Consider the following 10,048-nt stretch of genomic DNA (forward strand, 5'->3'; position numbering starts at 1 on the left):
GACACCTTGATGGTCTCTTACCTTAGGATGAGTTCCTGGTTCATCAAGCTAGAACTTCTGGGAATGAATATGGAATAGATTAGCTCTCCGTATTGTCCTAGGGTAGACATTCCACTATACTAGCAGGAAAATAAAATGATAGGTTTACTGTGCTGATTTTTCTCTTCCAAATCAAATTCTTCTGTTCTCCCTCTTCCCCAATTAATAGGTCTGTGAATGAATGTGCATGTTTGTGTGGGTGACTCACACATCCTGATTTAGAACTTTATAGAAATAAATTTCAGTGAGATTGTTTTTAATACACAAGACTACATCAAAGAAAAAGAAACACTTTTTAACTGTTGACTGGCTTTCACCACTTATTACGTGAGAAAGGAAATGTCAGTAACTTAAAAGAAATTCTAAGATCAATGTGTTTGAACTTTTCTGATTTTAAAATTCTTTACAAAAACTTGTCAAAAAGATTATGCAATGGAAACAAGTAGGCTGAAACTTCTCAGGGTACTGGAGAAATTTCTTTGTTTTTCTTGAGTAAAAAAGATAGAGAAGTGGAATATTGTTCTGGGGAGACCCTAGGCCAGTTCTCGGTGTACATGTTAGTTATGTGCGGTTATTGCCTTTTAGAAAGGACTCCTCTGACTTACACAGAAACAAAGACTGGGCTACCACCACGTATTCACAAAAGCCATGGTGAAATAATTGGGAAGGCAAAGGTGGTGAATGAACCAAGTGTTTGGGTCATTCAGACCTAAATAGATTTTTTGTTGAGGTGACCTGAAGTTGCCCTGATTCTTCCTTTGTTCCAGGTGTATAGATCCAGTCTTAGAAATGTAGTGGAAGGTTAATGTGTCAGGCTGCGACTTTATTCTGTCTCTGGAATAACCAAGGATGCTTTAGAAAATCAATTTGCCCTCCCAGGAGGACTCCGCTGAAGTATAGGATCATTGTCTATCGGGGAAATTTCCTCTGAAGATGGACATGGCTTCATTTCTGTTTCATTAGCTCTGCTTCAGAGGAGATGAATAAACTTAGCTATTTGCTGCTTTTCTGTTTTTTTATTTGAAGGATAACTTTTATTATTTTTATGTACAGAAAACAACAGTGTACATTTAGCCCAGTTTAGTGCCAAGTTCTTTAGCCTTTACCTTTTCCAGCTTGGCAATGTGAGCCACAGATTTTGGACCTAGGATGTTGCCTCCCCAGTGATGACGGATCTCATCCTATCTGTTGTTGTAATTGGTGCTGATAGCTTCCACCAGCTTAGTCGGAGCTCCTTTGTCTTCTGAGTTAACCTGTGTGAAGGTGACAGTGGTGCAGTGGACTAGACATCCCAGCCTGGCCTTCCGCTTGATGATGCAGTAAGGGACCCCCATCTTCCGAAACAGCACAGGTAGGAAGACGACCAGCCCAGTGGGATCCACATCATGTGCAGTCACCACCAGCTGAGCCTTCTTGTTCTCCACCAAGATGGTGACAGTGTTAACCCTTGCACGAAGGACAGGTGGTCTCTTAGTGGGGACATCCCCTTCACCAGCAGCTTTCTTCTCAGCCTGGGCCAACAGTCACTGCTTCTTCTCTTGCTTTGTCTCTGGTCTGTACTTGCGGGACAGCTTGAGCGGCTGAGTAGGTGTTTAGCAGTCCTAGGCCTGGGTGAACTGGTTAATCACAGGAGGCACTTTCAGCCCCTTAGAGAGGATAGCTCTTCGCAGCTGCAACTGGATGTAGCGGGGCCATATGATAAAGCCAGTGAGGTCTCTTTTGGGCTGGATGTCCTGTCCTGTGCCAAAGTTCTTCGGCCTTTTCTCAACCAGGGGATTCACCACCTTCTTGGCCTCCTGCTTCTTCACGATGGCAGGGGCCGGAGCCACCTTCTTGCCCTTGGCTTTCCTTCCTTTCAGCATCTCAGGCGGCTGGAGCAGAGCTTGATGCTTTTTTTACTAAAGGTTTTTCCCATTTCTTTTCAGTGTGGAAGAATATGGGGGCTTGAATGTGATTGCTGAGGTTTGTCATTTTCAGTAGCTCAGGGATCTCCCTGAAATAAACCAAAGACATCTACTTTCCACATTCGTGTCTATAAAACCACTACTGAGAGGGAAATGTGTGGACCTTCAAACCCCAGATACTGCTGTGTTTAAAAAGAATTGTTGCTATGACTGTTGGAATAGTTTCCTCCTGGTCACTGTTTATGGGGTGTGTGTGTGTGTGTGTGTGTGTGTGTTTGCTTAGGCATATTATATCCACTCAAGAAACTCTGAATTAAAAAAATTAGCACTTAAAATTTTGTCTTCTTGATTAGATTAAGATGTAGAATGGTTAGTTTGAAAATAAGATGCAAGTTATGTATACATGGTTAATATGAAATGAAAAATCTAGCCAAATATCCTGTTACACACACAAATACACACACATACACAGTTCCCCCAAAGTAGAGCATATATATTTCCCTTTTTGTGAAATGTTTTTCCCTTATAGCAACTTTAAGAAAAAAGTGCTCTTTTTCTTTACTTCATCATTCTAAATCTGCCTTGTAAATACTGACTTTTTAAAAATATGGCAGTCTTATTCAAAACAAAATGAAATAAGATGAAATAAAATAACATAAAATTGAAAAACCCCAAACTTTTCTTTTCTTTTTAGTAAACAGTGTCTGTGGTGAAGGTTGCCGTGGAGTGAGTCTCAGGAGACCAGTTCTGTGGGATGGAGGTGATGCCACTTAACCTCCTTGGCCTCTGTTTCCTCACCTGCAAAATTAGGGCAATAGTGGAATAATCTCTATGATCTCCCCTGGTTCCTTCCCTCCAGCCTTAAACACTATAGTTTGCTTTTCTCTGCTGTGCACACACCACTGTCTAACATTCCCTTGGGGAACGACGCTTTTAGCATCGTTCTCAAATACCGTTCAAGAGAGAGAAAACTCCAAGGCAGCAGACCCAGCATTTTAAAATTTTAAGGCTCAGCTGAGAAGAAAAGAGTTCATCCAGAGAAGGGCATAAATTCCACTTGACTAAATCTTAGCACTTTCCACACACCTCCATTAGGGAAGACGTTGACATTAAAAAGATTTTTCCATCTTTAGTGGCTGTGGCTGAGTCTTGATGGTACAACATTTTGACATGCCTTCGTAGTTCCCTAAATGTCTCCGTCTATGTCCATGGATAGCTCTCTAAATACAGCAGCTGTGCCATCTGTTTCAAATATTATTTCAGCCCTCGCTGTTTTGGGATAAATTTCATAAAGTGTATTGCATACACACACATTTAATTGAACAAACGAGAAGCCTTTCCAGTTTAAAAAAGCTTCCTAAATGACAAGAAGTGTCCAATTTCCATTCAAATGGTTACTTCGGGGCTTTAAAATGTGTGAATTCATCTAACAGAGGCTGGTGGTGTGTTTTGAGGCAGATGGCTTGATTCTGTGAAGAAAAAAAATTAAGTGGATTTTACTATCAATCTTATTTTTTTTTGGCAAAAGACTGACATAATAAAGATGTGTGTATTACTGAGAATGCTTTTTAATAATGATTCTACCTTATGTTTTCCCCCAAGAATATGGTTAACTGACTAGGAAAATCTATTTAGAGATTTTATGTTTATCCATAATGATCGGCTTAGTGAAAAAAAAAAAAAAAAAAGAAGCCGGCTAACAGAATTGCTGAAATACAAAAGGAAAATAATGCTCTACAACTTTCTAAAGGAGTCCACAAAGAAAAGAATGCTAAAGTTTATCTGTGTTTCTCCTGATAAACACTTGGGAAGTCAATAAATTGAAGATTTTTGAGGAAAGGAGAAGGGATTTCATGTCTTATAAGAAGGTCTTTAGAAGAATATCTTTAGTGGGTGTTATAGATGTTGTATATGAGGCACTTTCTATATTTAAGATCAACAGTTTTAAAGGTGAGTCATTGGAATTATTCTCAGCCATTATTGCTGTATACTCTCAAATTCAGATTCATATTGGCACCTATCAAAATTATGTCAAAAGTGCCATGCTCTAAAGATCCTTTCGTCTCCCACTTGTAGTTTGCAGAAATGACTGAGTTCCTGGGTAGTTCCTGATTAGTTAAAACCAAATACGTGTCTCATCCCTCTTGAAAATGATTGTTTAGGAAACTTGGCCTAAGCAAATCAGCCCATAGCTTTCTCTGGCACCAACTACAGATGTCAACGTGACAAGAATTGCAATGGTTCAACTTATTTAGACACTATGATGGTGCTCTCAGCTGTGTATGTTAATGATGAATACCCATATACCCATTCTATTTTTCACTTCCAGTGCAGTGTTCAATACATTACATAAGATATTTAATATTTTATTATAAAATAGGCTTTGTATTACATGATTTTGCCCACATGTAGGCTAATGTAGTTGTTCTGAGCACGTTTAAGGTAGGCTATGCTGAGCCATGATGTTCAATAGGTTAGGTACATTAAATACATCTTTGATTTATGCATTTAACTTATGCATCAACTTATGAAGGGTTTATTGGGGTATAATGCAATTGTAAGTCAAAGAGCATCTGTATTGGTTTCAAAATGAGCATATGACCTAAAGTGTCCTAATCAGTATAAAATAAAGAGCATTTCTTTGATAGCTGGGGAAAAAGCATTTTATGTCTTCCAGTGGACATAAACAGGGAAGACATTTAGCCTTTACTATTGCTGACAACCTCCTGAAAACATAAGAACCAATTTTAGAATAAAGTAAACATTGTGGATAGCAGGATGAAAAGTAGAAAGAATCTGTCTTTGATGACATGATTGAGCCTTTAGGTCCACCTCCCTGTAGTTCATTATGCCTCTGACTTTACCTTATGCAGTCAATACTTATTGTTAGAAAAATTCTTACTGTTCATGCCAGTTTGAGTCAGGATTTTTGATACTTGCATCTAAAAGCATCCCAACAGGTACACTTGAGAATGTGGCTTAAAGTGAGCTGGCACCAGGCTCAGACATATATGTCATGAGACCTCTCAATCAAGGGTGTTGGGTCCTATCTCCCTTTTATGACACATGTTCTTATTTTTGATATGTATGACATTGGCTGGAGGAAAATAATGCTACACATATTTATTTAATTAAGGTGGGTATTAGAGTTACTATGCAGTGAAGCCTATAGCTTCCATGTGTTTTGTGATTGACTAGAGGTGTCTATTTTCTCTCTAAGCCAGTGGTTCTCAAAGTTTAGTTCCCAAACAGTCCTGACTTCTGATTTTCTTTTCAACATGTAAAGAACTCAGAAATTGTCACTCCTGTCCTCACATCAAGAAAAAAACAATTTGTTCAGTTTGTTCAACTGAAAATCAACAACTCTTCTTAGATTCCTCAGAGAATTGAGGTGACCGGGGACACTGCTACTTAGGAAACTGGAGAGATAGGCAACTACAGAGAATCATAGCTTACCAGAAACATAAGCCACTGGAGCCAGTAATGGGTGGGAATATTTAACTGTTCCTTAATGGTAATTCACAAATTGCTGGAAGCTGAGTATAAGTTTGAGTTAAAAACTCTTGGAGTCCAGTCTTAGGGGGACCTCTCACACTTTTTTGAAATTTACCTGTAGGGTACTGTCTTAGTTTGTGCAGGCTTCTAAACAAAAATACCAGACTAGGTAATTCATAAACCATAGAAATTCATTGCTCACAGTTCTGGAGGCTGGAAAGTCTAAGATCAAGTCTCCAGCAGACTTGGTGTCTGGTATGGGCCCTATTCCACATAGGTGGCACTTTCCTGCTGTTCCACACATGGTGAAAGAGGCAAACAGTCTCCCTCAAGCCTCTTTCATAAGGTCTCTGCCCTCATGACCGAATCACCTCCCAAAAGCTCCACTGCTGAATACCATCACTTTGGGGATTAGGTTTCAACATATGAATTTTGAGGGGACATGAAGATTCAGATCATAGCAGATCTCTACCAGATTCTTACAGTGAAGATTGTAGCAAAAATCTCCTTGTGCTTTTGATAGGGCAAAAGTAACCATTTTGAAAGATGCCCAGAGTCTTCTCATAGCAAAATCCTGCCCTGAAGGGAAACTACTTTACCAGAGCCTTCTCTAACATGGAGGAAGAGCAATTAGACAACTGAGTCCTCTGTAGACTTTCTGCATCACATAAGGAGAGAAAAAACGGCTAAGAAGCACTTCCGAAGGTCCTAGCCCCAGGACTGGGACCCATCAAAAAAAAAACCCCAGAGATTTAATCATAAAATTATAGAGTGCTTTTCTCCCCAATACCTTGACACTAAACAATATAATAACAGTGAATTACAACTGCGAGAGATGAAAGACACAGACTCTATCTTAGAAGGAATTTCTAGAGAACTCAAAGACAACATAGGAGACTAAAAGATGATCACTACAGGTAATTGAAGCCTCTGACACTTACAGCTGTGCCAAATATTAAATTCAGCCCACTTGAGAAACAAGGCAAGTAGAAAAAAAAATCAGCCTAACTCCTAGCCAGATCAACATAAAATTTCACACTAAAGGCCTATTTATCCCAGTTCCTATTATCCAATAAATCATGTCCAGCATTCAACAAAAAATTACAAGACATTACAAAAGGCAAGAAAAAGTGTGAAAAGTCAAAGCAAGCCCCAGAACCAGACTCTGATATAGCAGAAATTCTGGAATTTTCAACTGTAGTCCCAGGATAAGGAGTATCTCCATCTTCTGGGGATCCATGAGAAATACAGATTCTTGGGTCTTGCTCTAAACTTACTGAATCAGAAATCTGGGGGTGGGGCCCAGAAGTCTGTGCTTTAAAAAGCTCTGCAGGTGATTATGCTTGAAGATCACTGTACTAAGTATATTAAGTAGATGTAAAATTTGTAAACCTTTGTTTGTCCTTAGGTTTCTCAGAAATAGTATGGTAACAAGGTGATTCAAAGTGGAAAAGACCCCTTGAAGACATTGTTATAATTTTGACTTTTAGTTTTGCCAGGCAATATCATTGCTAATGAATAGTTTCCGATGACCATATATGGGATAGAGTTACTCCAATTGTGTTTGACTGTGTGAGACTTACCACCTGAGTTAAGAACCTTACTGTCATTAGACAACCTGGCAAAAGGTGTTTAAGTTTGTATGGAAAGTGTAGGTCCTCTATCCAGTTGCATAAACAGAATTTCTTGGGGCACAGTTGTCAGGCTGTGTGGCCCTGTAAGCTTTTCCTACATGGCTTTTTATGAAGCAAGATTGGGAAAAAGGAGAGGGTTTGAATGGGTCCTAAGGGTCCTTCTAAAGGCAGGTTGTATTATTGTTTTGCTCTCTTAGTTTTACTTAGTCAGTGTTCACTTGCCCTCTGGCCTGATCACAGCTCTCTAGTCCCATGAGAGTCAATTGTTAAGCCTAATTACAGTTGCTTTGGACTTCTCTGAGACTCTCATAGCAAAGGTTTCTTTTTAGGTGTTTGATCAGTTTTCTGTCATAGGTTGTCCCTAATCACACACTGGATGCCTCTCTCCTCTTGGTGCCTCCTGTTCAGTGATAATAAATGTTTTCTATCCAGTCCAAGAAGAATCGTAGCCTGCAATTACTTATGGAGGCCGCCTAATTTTACATTGGAAAAAGCTGAAGTCTAGGGAGGGATGGTAACATATTCATTCATTCAGTTGTTCAAAAATACTTACTGGACATCTATGCACACTATGGGCCAGGCATTGTTTAGTAACAGCATAAATGTGATTGGAGTAAAGGAATCATTAACTCCCATGTCAGTCCTTTTTACACTGGCCTGCTTTTAAAAACCCATTGAATAAAAATGAAATAAAAGAAACCAAATCAATAAAAAGTAATAAAATAAAAATAAATAGGGAAAGAAAAAATGGAGAGGAAAAAAGAGACATAACAAAGAGAAAAGGTCATTTGGGAGCTAAGGGCCTTCTGGATGACTAGACACACACATTTACTTTTCTGTCCCCAAAGTTCCATTGGGATGAAAAATAAGACTAGCACCAAAGCAGCACTAGGAAATGAGGAGAGTGATATGAGCAGAAGGAACACATTTCTGGAAGATGCAAAGCAGATAGAATTGGATCAATAAAGTAACCAAATAGAACTGATACATACAGTTAATACAAATGAAGGAAAGTAGCAATGGAAGAAGTTTGTTTGCTTGTTTGTTTTTGAACAGAACTTTGGAGGAACCCAAAGACCATAATCATTAGGAGGAATGGAAAGTATACATCTATGTGACATTTAATAGAAAGAATAATGAAACTGCTGAGCAGCACACAGCAGATTCAAGGTATCTAAGGATTTGACCTCCTATGTTGCAGTGGGAGACAATATTCCAGCTACAGGAAAAGGGTGCCATGGGAAAGAAGTATCCACCTAGGGAAGCATGGTCATTGCCATTGAAATCATCATTACCGAGGGCCCGTTGCTGCACGGCACAGCTGGTTTCTACACAAAAGAAACTTTCTCTGCGAGCTTGAGTACGTTTCCTTGCTTCTCTAAGCCTCAGTTTCCTGATCTGTAATATGGTATGTAGGGGCCAGGAGGAGGGGAGGAGAGGTTGCTGTCACTCACCTTGCAAGAATATTGTGAGGACCTACAAGATAATATATGTAAAAGCCTTAACACAATGCCTGATGTCTGAGGGGTGCTTAATAAATGGTAACTATGTATTGTGAACAGTTTAAAAAAAAAAAAAAAAAAAAAGAATAATGAAACTGGGATGCTCCAACACCTGGAAAAGGCATTCTTACCCAGCTCCAACAGAACTGGCACAACTGTTTGAGAGGTAATAAAGGGGCAGATGGATTCTGACCCTGTGGATAAGCATGGGACACTTAAAGTGAGTGCTGGAGCTAGAAAGAGAAGTCAGGCAGTGCTCCCAGGTAATACTGGTTGCCAATAGGGTTAGACTTCCCATCTTCTAATGGCAAGCTCCCATCCATCTGTTGGGTCTGCATGTTTATGTCTCCCAAAATTCATATATTGAAACTCTGGATTCCAACAGGATTCTGGTATTAGGAGGTAGAGCTTTTAGGAGATAACTAGGTCATGAGCGTGAAACCGTCATGATGGATTAATGCCTCATAGGAAGAGACATGAGAGAGCTCGCTTTCTGTTTTTGTTCTCTGCCACATGAGAACACCTCACGAAGATGGTCATCTGCAAACGAGGAAGTGGTCCCTCACCAGACACTGGGTCTGCCAGTGCCTTGATCATGAATTTCCTAGTGTCTGGAACTGTGAACTATAAATGTTTGTTGTTTAAGTTGCCCAGTCTATGGTAATTTATTATAGCAGCCTGAATGCACAAAGACACCACCCAGTTCTCTTACCATAGTCATGACTTCTGCCATTTGCAATCAAATTCACTAACAAGGGAACTGTAACTTTCATATTTGCCACCTATATTGATCATCCTAAGCCCACTCTTATAAATATAAATGAACAACTAAGCATCTCTACATATTAATGTAACAGCCTAAAAACGAGTCACCAAACTAAGCAAACTGACTCAATTCTTCAAATTGAATTACTGGAAAAATATAGAAAAGCTTATTAAAACAATTTAGTTAGTATCTTGAAAGAGTTTGGGGGGACGCTGTATTCACATAACTAGAACAGGCTATTAACAAAAGTAAAAAATAAGAGAGAATTCATAGAAATTTTTAAAAAACAATATAATTGTTGAAATAAATGTAACAGGACACTTGAAGATGTAGACTGTAATGTTCTTAATCTCCAAAAGCTTTTTCATCTAGATAGACAGGACTAGTCACTCTGGAGCTAATTTTTGTTCAGAAAAGGGCCACTTGAATGGACACAAATGGTCCACTTCCCAGGTGAAAGAAGATATACGAAGTTCCATGGCTGCCTTTAATCTGACTCTGAAATGATGAGATAGTTATTGGAGAGGAGATGGGAATATTTATATAGAGAAGAAGTGATTTTCCAAGAGGGTCAACCTATTCCCCTTTAAGGTTCAGTGTTGTTAGAACCTCTCTCACTGACCAAGTTTGTGAAAAGTCCAGTGGCATAATAAACACCAAGTTGCCCGAAGAGGAACTCACTATGGGAGAAAGTGGAATCTGATCAGG

At 39.2% G+C, this 10,048-nt stretch overlaps 1 pseudogene; it reads right to left on the reverse strand.

Moving 5' to 3' along the window:
- Positions 1–1,109: 1,109 nt before the first annotated feature.
- On the reverse strand, positions 1,110–1,901 carry LOC138386261 (large ribosomal subunit protein eL8 pseudogene; annotated as a pseudogene).
- Positions 1,902–10,048: the final 8,147 nt, after the last annotated feature.

The sequence above is a fragment of the Eulemur rufifrons genome, chromosome 7, assembly GCF_041146395.1.
Source record: "Eulemur rufifrons isolate Redbay chromosome 7, OSU_ERuf_1, whole genome shotgun sequence".
NCBI classification, from domain to species: domain Eukaryota; kingdom Metazoa; phylum Chordata; class Mammalia; order Primates; family Lemuridae; genus Eulemur; species Eulemur rufifrons.